This window comes from Nilaparvata lugens, chromosome 1 (genome assembly GCF_014356525.2).
Source record: "Nilaparvata lugens isolate BPH chromosome 1, ASM1435652v1, whole genome shotgun sequence".
NCBI lineage: Eukaryota > Metazoa > Arthropoda > Insecta > Hemiptera > Delphacidae > Nilaparvata > Nilaparvata lugens.
The window spans coordinates 60,896,007-60,908,762 of NC_052504.1; the positions used below are offsets into that span (position 1 = coordinate 60,896,007).

General features: G+C 33.8%; 1 protein-coding gene and 1 long non-coding RNA gene across 5 annotated transcripts in view; one reads left to right on the plus strand and one right to left on the minus strand.

Annotated features, from left to right (window-relative positions):
- Positions 1 to 12,756, plus strand: part of LOC111049971 — a 152,870-nt gene that overhangs the window by 81,058 nt on the left and 59,056 nt on the right. The window lies entirely within an intron of this gene.
- Positions 1 to 12,756, minus strand: part of LOC120353790 — a 61,275-nt gene that overhangs the window by 12,936 nt on the left and 35,583 nt on the right. For both annotated transcript variants that reach the window (XR_005572595.1, XR_005572596.1), the window contains exon 3: positions 3,172 to 3,315. This is a non-coding gene — a long non-coding RNA (uncharacterized LOC120353790). The remainder of the gene's footprint in view (positions 1 to 3,171; positions 3,316 to 12,756) is intronic.

The following is a 12,756-nucleotide window of genomic DNA, read 5'->3' on the forward strand; positions in this document are numbered from 1 at the left end:
GTGCTGTGCCAGGGCTAGGAAGTCGAGCAAGTCGTGACGGAGAACTCGTGAAATGCTGGACAAACGGCTCCAGATCGCTATCCAGATACTCCACTGACCCTTCCACCGCAAACCCACAGATTGCCCGCCCCGTGTACTGCGTATACAACACTCAACTTTATTTGGTAAGAGCAATCACAACGTCATACATCACGACCACATCCCCTGCCTGTCACGTTATTCATTATGTAATCATATTGTGCGATTGAAATTGTGTTTATCGCATTCCTTATCTAGATAAATTAGATCAATATTGGATCAAATATTCTCCCCCTCTACACGAGGAAGAGAGTTACTTTTAGAAAGTAGCACTGACAAGAACGTTATAGTATTTCCAGAATTTACTATCATGAATCAACTCCAACATCTATGTTTTCGTTACGAATGGATTGTATTGACAACACTTACCCGCTTACTGTACCTCTAGGGCTATAGCATAAAGTATGCTCAATTTATCCATATTTTATTACCCTATAGTCTACTATGTAGGCTACACCACAAAAAGTCATATAATAAAGTTGAAGTTATAACTTTATATAGCTCTGATAGTGACCACAATTTCCAAGTTCTGAGCGAACCTTATTCATAAATGGATATGGATCATATCTACTCGTATATATGTGTAGTAATATACATATCTCATAATCGTTAATAGAAATAGAACAATGCAAAACCTAAGTACTTATATTTGAATAAATAACTCGATATCTTTCCATATTGCTTTGGAGAAAAAATTAAATAAGACACAACAAAAGTAATAGGCGAATGTTACTCACTATTACCATTGCTAACTATGTTGCCCTACCGTACCTAAAAAGATAAAATGAGATATTACATATTTTGTTAATAATGACTTTACAACAATATTTAAATAATGAGTTTAATATTCTAAATCAAATCGTGTGTAGTTAGTCTATATGATTGGTTTGTTTTAATTATGTGAATAGATTACAAAGTAGACAATAAGATAATTCTAAAACATTAGTCCACTATCTTAATTTTACAACCAATTCTTGACATTCTTACTAACAAGTAGAATGCTGCAAGTTGCAAATAACTCACTTAGGTATCACCCCAACAACTCAACTCAATGTCCAATAACTCACTCATCCTTGTGGCTCTTGGCACTCTTACAAATCTTTGCAAGTCCCCCACATATCTCCCACAGTCCCCTCACGCAAGACCACATGGTCTCTCTCTTAACACAACCATCTTTCCCGCGATTTTATCTAAAAAGCGATCATTATGGCCATAGAAGGTGTCCGGCCCGTCGAACAACGCCGCCCGGTCATCGTTGGTGGCAATAATTATTTTCGAAAATGTGTGGGGCGGAATTTATACGTATTGTCAGATTTAAAGGTCTGTGATCCGCCTACAGATCTGGAGCCAGCTGGGACTTGAAGCCTAAACCCGAAAGATCGTTGACCGGGAGACATTGCTGGATGCAGGGCAGAGGCAACCCACTCTCGGAAGCCGCCGGGCGCCTCTTACCTATATCACCAGATATTATATAGATAGGTAAATGGATAATAGAATACCAATAACAACTGATTTTTAGATAAATACATAAAACATATCGATCAATCAATCACTTATTCAAGGGGGAATCATAAAACTAGGAATTCTTAAAAAGAATGTCTATATTAAACGCATTCATGAATAATATATCTATTTATTACACACTCTGAACGTGAAGTATAAATTTATAAAATGGTTGATTTTGAAATAATGAATTTGGTATTAGTTGATGTATACATTATAATATGTATTGATTGTACAGTAAAATGTATATAATATTAGTTGATGTTTAGTGATATATGCTCAAGATAAATGAAAAATACATTAAATATTCTACAAAATAAAACAACAATGTTGAATGTTGATCAATTAAATAATTTGGTAAGGAAGGTCTCTACAAAGGATGGAGGCTCGAATATATTTCAGCTGGTACTTTATCGATAATAATAATAGTAATAATAATAATAATAATAATAATAATAATAATAATAATATCGAGTAACCTGGCTGGCTCAGGTCTGGTGTCAAAAGTTTTTAGGTCGCAAATGATCAATTTCAGGGCCTCTGACATGACCTAACGACTGCTTTTTAGGCAGCCGGGACCGACGAATTTACGTTTCCATCGAAAAATTTATCAATAAATGCATAATATAAGAACATTCCTTGATAAAAAATAAGTTTAAAATCACCAATTTTTCAATAAAAAAGAAAATTTGAAGTATGAAGTGTAGGCTAAATCCTACAGCTTACAGCCGATTGGTACAATATTTCACCTACAAATTGGGGATTCTTTATATATTGTACGGCAAGATGGAAGAACATTTTGGTCTCTCCACTAACAAGCCATACGTTAGATAAATGAATAATACACGTTGAGTATATTGTGTACAAAATGGTGATTGTAAAGTTGTTGTTGACTTTTGCGTCGCGATTACCTTCTGTTCATCAATCTGCCCAGCAGATGTTGTTAAACACAGTTCAAGTGCAGTAGAAACTTAGCATATCGCCGAAACTTTCTTCTTGCGCGCACTTGGAGAGTTCTCGCTAAGAAAGCGCGATGCGTTTCATAAAATATTTTTGTGTCAAGTTCGACTACTCAAGGTCTATGGTTGGACGCTGATTACGCTTCTATTAGGATGAGCCGGTAGCCAGACGCGAGAGGTCCGGCGTAGCGCCTTTCACTTGAAACACTCTCGACGTCGTCTGACCTAAAACAGACCCCGTCAGTCACTTCATAATCCTTATGACAATCCGAAACCATCTATACGTCGCATCGCTGTAGTTGTGAGTCATCGTGATCGTTCCAACTGCAGAATAATCGAGCTGGCTAGTCGCCAACAATAGATCTCACCAAAAGTAACAATACTCTTTCACTGTGTTTTTGTTTTATCATAATCGTTTGTCATTCATAGTTGAATGTCCTCTTCCCATCTGTCAAACTGCAACGAATCTCTCTCATGAAAGGAAGACTCACCTCGTTCTGGTCCATATCATCACTGATACCATACCGCACCAATGCAAGTGAAAGTTTGCAAATTGACAGCTAAAAATCTTCGCTTGTGATCGATATTGCCCAGGAGGGCATCTTGTATGAAAGAGAATGGAATAACTTACCATCGTGAACATGTTGGGCCAAGGAGACCAAAGATGAAGATGATAACGGTACTTCATTATAGGTACCATATCATAAGCTCTACATATCATTATGCCGAGACTTCACTCCACACTCCTTCGTATGTAATATAGAAAGCTCACTTCCTGAAATCAATAATGTTAGAGCCAATATGTAACTACAAAGCAATCAACAAGTGGATATGGGTAATACCAGTTGAAACATTTATCAAGTTTGAGTTTTACAAAACTCCAAGTAAATAGAACTACTGTTGTTCAATTTTCACAATGCATAACCTTCCATATGAATAAGAAGGATACAATAACTAATTGAGAAATCAAATAAAATAAATTGACTATATTCATTTGTTTTAGTGAGACAAAATGTTTTTGAAAAATGTTTGTTTTAATAGAAAAGCTACTAAAGGAATCTTTTAACTCTATAGTTATTAGAGTAACATCTTGAAGAGAGATTGACATTTTTTTATTGCTTCAAGATTCTGCTTCATCTGTTTTTTTATTGCTTCAAGATTCTGCTTCATTTGTTTTTTATTGCTTCAAGATTCTGCTTCATTTGTTTTTTTATTGGTTCAAGATTCTACTTCATTTGTTTTTTATTGATTCAAAATTCTGCTTTATTTGTTTTTTTTTATTGCTTCAAGATTCTGCTTCATTTGTTTTTTTATTGCTTCAAGACTCTGCTTCATTTGTTTTTTTATTGCTTCAAGATTCTGCTTCATTTGTTTTTTATTGCTTCAAGATTCTGCTTCATTGTTTTTTTATTGCTTCAAGATTCTGCTTCATTTGTTTTTTTATTGCTTCAAGATTCTGCTTCATTTGTTTTTTATTGCTTCAAGATTCTGCTTCATTTGTTTTTTTTTATTGCTTCAAGATTCTGCTTCATTTGTTTTTTATTGCTTCAAGATTCTGTTCTGCTTCATTTGTTTTTTTTATTGCTTCAAGATTCTGCTTCATTTGTTTTTTTATTGCTTCAAGATTCTGCTTCATTTGTTTTTTATTGCTTCAGGATTCTGCTTCATTTGATAACAGTCTAAAAGAGACCATGGAATATTATTAATACTAATCTAATTATAGAAAATTACTAGTACCATTGTTATATTTTTATACAAACACGACTAGCTTCGAGCATTTATCCCATTCTCAAGTGTCAAAATGAATTCCTGGAGTAGGAATGACACTAGTAAGTATTTTGACACTTGAGAATGGGATAAATGCCCGAAACTAGTCGTGTTTGTATAAGAATATAACAATGGTACTAGTAATTTTCTATAATTAAACATTCAAGTCACCCTTTTAAAATACGTTATTAATAATAAATATTCTATAACTTTACTTAAATTAATCAACATTAAAGTATACAATGAAACCTAGAATATAAACATAATTCATAATTTGAATCAATCTTGTGAGATTATGTAAATTATGTTCTTGACTTATTCTGAAAAACGAAGTTTCAAGTTTGTCTCTATAATGTTTTGAGATGATGAAAAACTAAATTAATATTGTAACGGTGAGGTACAACCTCAGGTACAATTGCATTAAATTTGTTCAATTTAATTTGATTTGAAAAAAATTGCAATTCAGATAATTAGCTATGAAAACACTAGTCAAAAGAAATATATATATTTTTTTAGAAGTTCTTAAAATGTTAATAGTGGCTATAAGACTATTCCATCGCAATCGTTCTTATTTACTATTTGTAATTATTTAATTATTCCCATATCAAACTCTAGACCCCAGTAATTGAATATTGTCCTAACACAAAATATACAGATAGGATCCGAGATAATTGTTGGGTTTAAACATGCTGAATAAATACAATCAATTATGATAAAATTTCAAGAGTACAAAAAAGGCAGCAGCAGAACATCCTAACGAGGGACTGGAGACCTTTAGCTCCTTTGAGCGTGAATAATTAGTTAATTATGGCCAAGATGAATGAATGAATGGGTGAAGGGCACATACGGAATATGGTCTGTCACAGTGAGATTCACTATAAACTGTCAGCATTGCTTGAATTAGAAATATTGCTGTTATTTATAAGGAATGCTAATAGTATATAAAGTAAATCTCACTATACCATCTCATGCGCTCATTGCAACGGTCCTTAGGCCTACTGTCTGGAGACCTAGAAAATATTATCTTAATCAAGATAAACACACATACTTGTTCTATTTTATTTCGGAGAGAGGAGAGAGATTGAAGCAGAAGAGCGGCAATCTACAAGGTGAACATAACTGAAAGCTAAGTACCGGTACAGTACTACTGTACTTACTTACGATTGAAACGTGATAATAGGACATCATTTTTAGACAGCAGATAACAAATAAAGAGCTTACAAGATTAGATCCTCACGTTTTATTTAAAAATTAACTATGAGTACAACTAATAATTATAATGAACCTTACTCTTCAGCAAGAACTATTTTTATGGACAATATTAATAAGGACATAATTATTGCTAAATGAAAATGATCACTAAAAAGAAAAACAATACTTGGAAATTGATTGCTAAGTACTGTACCTTATTTCTAGACCGACTATCACATACGAATCTCATTAAATGTATTGCTTAAACTTTTAACTTTTGAATCACAACTTTGATCTTCAGTTTTTCTTTTAAGCTAATGCTGTTTCTGGAGAATAATACAAATTAGTTGTGATTGTTTTTCTTTTATTCTAGAACGTTTTCTCTCAATTTGATTATTTACCTTTATTTGGCAGAAACCATAAAATAAATATTGTTTATTAGTTTATTCAATCAAAAAATTATAACGAAGGAGTAGGCTAGCAAAATTTATGAAGATTCAATTACCCTATTTTTTGCTTTTTATTTAAGAGAGTCAAGAGAATTAGCATATTAAGACAATAAGTAAACACATGCATTAATAAAAAAAAGAAAAAATTACTAACAATTGGGTACAGATAGAATTTCTTTTTCTCCACTTTTTCCCAGCTTTCTGAAGGCGTCAATAATCTTCTGATAAATAAAGTAGCAAAACATCTAGAAGTATAAAAATAGATAGTTCGAAAACATTTGTAAATTTCAATCTCCTATTAGTATTATTTTGAGTAATGGATCTATTATTATTTTATGTATTAGGAGTAAGAAGTCTAGCTACCAAGACCTAGATCGAAATAACTATGAGCGAATTGAGTGAAAACTACAAAATCATGCATGCACATAAGAGCAGGGAGATACATAATCAACTGTAATTACTCCTATACCTATCAATAAACGCGTAATTATTTCTTTTAAAATAATGCTCAATCTATAAGTAATAATATGTTCTTGAAACACACTTCAACAAAATAATTCGAGTCCAGGCTTTATCGAAAGGTCAACTGTATTTTAATTAGAAGTGTAGCAGTTCCTCATGGAGAGTTGTCCTATAAATCCACTTGGCCTATAAGTCCACCGATAGCAATTGTTGAAACCAGTTGCTGGCTTCAGAAACTACAAAGCAATAAGTATCAATAAACAGCGTTGGGATCACGTCAAGGTCGTACACCGACGAATGGTTGACTACTATCACAATAAGAGAATCTGGTCTTTCTTTTGATAAGGCTCCAGTAATTAATAGAATTTTTCTAGAGTCCATTTTTTGTGAAGTGGATTGTCTCTTTGGAATATAACCTGTGTTTCCTGTCGCATTTCTTTTTTCATTATGTAAGTGAAGGCTGTATGGATCGGATTAGGCAATGACAGTCCAGACTTTATTGAAAAATGTATCGGCCACCTTTAGAATTTGAACGGTGGCTTTTGGTGTAGGTACTTGACAGATAGTATGTTCGATAAACAGCAGCCATGAGAGGGAGGTTGACATTTAGCTGCCACACCCTGAATACGACCTCGCACGCCCCTGCACGGCCTCACTTTTACTCGATCTGGTCACTGGACTGTATGTGCTGTGCAAATACTCCAAGTGCACACTGTATTCAACACGGCTAACAAAAATAAATCTTCCTACAGATCCGAGTGACCTGGCATTCTCATTGCAATTGGAGAGTTGTTTTTCTTCAGCCCTCACAATCTTGTAACTGGTCCAATTTTTCTAGTCCACATCTTTATAGGTCACTAGTCACTAGAGGACTGAGGTGACCATATTATTGCAAGTGTAATGTTATATGATTTAATTTATATTATTTTCATTTAGGGGTGCCGCCAATACTCAAGGGATTGAAGTGTTAAAAAGGATAATGAATAACTGAATATTGTTTCCCGCCTTTATGGAAGATTATAGGAAGAATTAAGAAGACGACAAGAGTGCATTTATTCATTTTTTATGCAGTTCACAATATTATGCTTATATTATAATTTTTAACTTACATGATGATGGAGAATGACTGGATGATCCATTATTGCATAAATGCAATAATGCTGCATTATAAATAAATTGTAAAAATGTGGATATAAATTTATTCATCGTTCAATGATTTTCATTTGATAAATTATATGATTAACGAATATAAGACGAGCATAAGCAAACATAATTCAATATTACTTATGAAAACGCATTATATTCAGGCCGCGGTCATCAATCTTTTTTATAATGGTAATGGTACACAACAGTCAGTAGACAAATATTACCAAAAAATTAAATTATTTTATTTTATTCAATGTGATATTAATTGGAGTTTCAAGCACAAGGCTATAAAAAGGCGATAGATAAGTATAATGATAGCTGCTTATCAATAAACGAATGCAATTTCAGATCTGAACTGTAAAATTGATTTCTCAGAGTATGCTTTCTATTCAAATGAAGAGTACTTGGATCATTAATCTACATATTATGAATCCATCGTATTCTATGTCGTGTATGTCTTTGCCTTTTGCCTAATTGTAAGCCATTTGGATTTTTTTGACAAGTTCCAGATCCCCCTGTTAGGTGAGTAATCGATCTATCTATCTATTCAGACAATGCATTAATAAAATCATCGGAGCTCGTAATGTGTTGTTGACTTATCATGAGCATAATGAGCAAACATGTTGCGATGTTGGTCTACAGTTTATCAAAGCTAAATTTACATTAGTTATCTGAAAACATCGTAAATACAGTAAAGAGTACGGTACCGACATAAACATCTTATTCAGATATGAAGAATCTAATGTGTGGGGTATTCTAGCAAAACTTTGAATAGTCAATACTGAAGTAAGTAGAAACCAATAGATGAATTGAAATTATTAGAGACTCTGGTAATAAATTTGAATAACTTATATGAATGACTCATGCCTAAGCGGGAAGAATTTTCCTTACATTTGACCAGAAAATTTAAATAAGATACAGTCTAGGAAGTTTAGAAGTGTGTAATACGATTTTCATATTTTTTGATTGTTTATAACAGTCGTTTACATAAATTTACTGAAACAGAGAATCCTATTCTCATGCAATAATTAAGAATGCATGAAAAAGACCGGGAGCTTGAAAACTCTTCAGAGATGTGGGACAGTACGTTCTGAAACTGCAAAACTGTGACATTTTCTGTCTCAATTTTATGGAAAAAATGTTTGTATCACGACTCTGAACAAAAGAAGGAATGTTGAACAAAATAATTCTCGCTCTTGAGGAAAACCAGTTTTGCGGTGAGCATTATTTAATTTCCTGCCACCATTAGATAACACTAACACTTTAAAATACCGTAGTTGCACAATAAATAAAAAGTACTACTTCATTATATTTAATCAACGTGAAGAACTAAACTAGTTTTTCACACAGAATCTTTTGAAATCTTGGAGACACTTTGTCTGTTGATAGCTCTCACGTTTTATTTGATTAAGCCATCAGCTACATTCTTGTAAAACATAGTTTCATTATGTTATTTCTGAACTTGACTTTGTAAGCTTCGAATGGTTGGTAGCTAGTACAATAAATTACTGTCATGTAATTTGTATTACTTATGCAATAATTACTATAATGCTGTTGATTGATCACATTGATACTGGACTTTTATCTCAAACATTATTGCTTCAAGCCCCACTGATTCCTGAATTTCTCTTGTCCTCACCTACAACCATCTTGCCGAGAGATGATCTAGGATATTGCATTTACATTATGTCACACCATTATTTTACTTGAAAATTGGATAAATAGTAGGCTATAATGACTGATGATGTTATGGTTGGTCAAGAATAAATAAATAGAACAGAACTCCTAATCAATTAATTGAGAAATCTATATTTCTTCATAATGAAGGTAACATTAGACACAGTAGTAATTTTTTGCGGGTGATGGGTGGTGGTGAGAACTTGTAGGCATATTTCATGAACTTGATGTATTATACTCTCAAATTGGAAAAAAATAAGTGACAAGTGGACCAGTGTTGACAAAATAATGAAGTCACCGCTGTTGTTACTGAAGGTTGCAATAGCATCAAATTCATCTATATATATAAAAGCGAAAAAGCACTCACTCACTGACTGACTCACTCACTCACTCGCAGAACTAAAAATCTACCGGACCAAAAACGTTCAAATTTGGTAGGTATGTTCAGTTGGCCCTTTAGAGGCGCACTAAGAACGGATTTGGAAAAATTTCCAAAGATACGCCCAAAATCTGCGTCTTTCCAGCGTTTTTTTTTAGCGTTATCTCAGCTTTATCGAAAACAAATGAACAAAAAATGTTCAAATTTAGTACACAAGCTCAGCTAGGGTGTAATAATGTTGTTTTAGAAGGAATTTTCAATAACGTCAAAGATACGCCCAAAATTAGCGTTTTTTTTTTTGCTTTTTCTCAGATTTATCGAGAACAAACGACCAGAAATTGTTCAAATTTAGTACAGAAGATCAGCTAGGGTGTAATAATGTTGTGTTAGAAGGAATTTACAATAACGTCAAAGATACGCCCAAAATTAGCGTTTTTTTTTTGCTTTTTCTCAGATTTATCGAGAACAAATGAACAGAAATTGTTCAAATTTAGTACAGAAGCTAAGCTAGCTTGTAATAATGTTATGTTAGAAGGAATTTGAAATAACGCCAAAGATACGCCCAAAATCGGCGTTTTCCAGCGTTTTTTAAAGAACAAATGAACAGAAATTGTTGAAATTCAGTACAAAAGCTAAGCTAGGGTGTAATAATGTTGTGTTAGAAGGAATTTGGAATAACGCCAAAGATATGCTCAAAATCTGAGTTTTTCCACCGTTTTTTTTTTACCTTTCTCAACTTTATCGAGAACAAATGAACAGAAAATGTTCAAATTTACTACAGAAGCTCAGCTGGGGTGTAATAATGTTGTGTTAGAAGGAGTTTGAAATAACGTCAAAGATACGTCCAAAATTAGCGTTTTTTGCGTTTTCTCAGTTATTTCATCAAGTAATAGACAGAAAATGTTCAAATTTGGTACAGAGGTTAAGCTAGGGCTTAAAAATTTTGTGATGAGGTGACTTTAATATTTCATCAAAGATACGCCCAAAATCAGCGTTTTTCCAACGTTTTTCTCAGCTTTTCTGCGTTTTCTCAGTACTTTGACTTTTTGATGGAATAAAGCATGCTCAAATGGAAAATGCAGGCGAGCGAAGTGAGCCCGCTGATCTCATTTTTGGACGATCCAGTCGGGGGTCCAGGGGCGGAGCCCCCTGGCTAGACCGTTATGGCGAGCAAAGCGAGCTTGACGGCTAGTACAATTTAAATATGTATCAAAGTATTCCCAATACATTAAAAAGAGTCACTGTTTTCAGAAAGAGACGACACCAAAATGTGCGTTTCAATTATTGTGCCTAGGAAGAATGATTTCTATTCCATTCAAGATTCAAAGATTCTATTATCTGTTGATAGGAAAATATCTCGGAAGAGGAAACCTCGAGAAATTGCTAAGGAATCGGCAATATCTGAAACCGTGGGTCACTTTAGTGACCTTAGGCGATTGAAGGGTGTGGGGGGGGGTTTGACCGATTGGCGTGATGGGACACACGGAGATAAGCAGAGTCTTTCAAATGAACAACGAAGATGGATATACTTTTTATGCAGACTTACGCAATGGCTTAGGCAAGCGAACATCTTCACACAACGGTGCGCTTAATGAGCATCACCGACCTTTCAAAATAACTTGTGTATCGCATCTATTCCACCACATTAAGGCCTATTCTCTCTGCAAAAGAAACACGTCGGAATGTCATGTAGAAGGTGAAAGTTTGGCTATGCATTGCAATAGTACATGAACACATCACCACAGTGCGACTGCCACCATCATGCTAGATGCTACACCATTTTCTATTATCAAAATGAAAAAATGTATACATGAACCATCAAAAAGTAGCTATCAAGAATGTAGCACAGGTACAAATATAACCTACCTGACGAAATCGCAGCACATCTGACCCAACTCCTAGTTGTAATTGAACGAATGTTCAAATAAAGAAAAGATCGCACTGCTTGTTAAATTCAAATTTGTGTGATAATCAGTCACTGTTGTATCCAAGTTGTCAACTTCACAAAGTTGAGGTCGATTAATAACATAAGATTGGGTCGATTACACACGGAGAGACATGGCATAATATTATTTTCTTCTCACGTATGATGATGGTAATATACTTTTTTCTGATTGTGAGGCCTACATGAACTCTAAACTTGTGCGTGGGTAATGAGGCATATGATAATGAGAGATGAATGGTCCTACTGTTTTAAGTGGGTTCCGAACCACCGGGAAGCAATTTTTACAACTCATGAATTCAGAGGAGATGGTTCAAGCGGTCACCCTTCCAACGGGTGTACCAGGCGCAACTTATCTAAGCGATAGTTTATCAGCGCGACCATTGAATCAATATGTGATATAATTATACCTGTACATATTATTATGTACTGTGCATTATTATTTTGGAAAGGAATTATATATATGATATTTCTAACTCGATGTTGAAGTTCAAGACATATTAATCCAAGGAAAAAATTGAACTGATTTTATCAACACCACAGTATTATTATATGCTGTAAAACCGCTGTGATAAGCAATTGTAACAATTATTGTAACATCACCATTGCAAACATTACTAACATGTTAATTTCCGAAAACAAGCATTTAGGAAATTCTCCATTACAAGTCACGGAAGCTGAGATGTAGCGGACTCTTCTGATGACAAGATCATGATCTAATGTCACTTCAATTTGGAAAAATAATCCTTTCTTTGAAAAATAAACTTTTCCAGAGTAGAAAAAATGAATCACATTCTCAATTTATATATGAAGTTATTGAGGCTAAGATTTTTTATTTTTGTGTTGCAGGTAAATAATGAAGGTGATGCAACTGCGCATTTCTAAGGAGTTGTGAGTTCACTTTTAATAAATTATCCAAGAGAAAATGGTAATAAAGCGTGACAATAGAGTTGACCTCAATACGAAAGAAATTGCGATAACTCAATCCCAATAGTACAAATAATGAATCAACTTTCTTCAGACCTGAATGTGAAAATAGTGGAATTTCAGACAGAAATGGATATCATGAAAAGTACCTATACTGCTCTATCATGAAACATTTATAAAGCAACAGCTGATATACTTGACTATCTGAAATTCTCAGAGCAGAGCTATACTATACTACAGTAACTAACTATATGGGTTATATAGTTACTGTATACC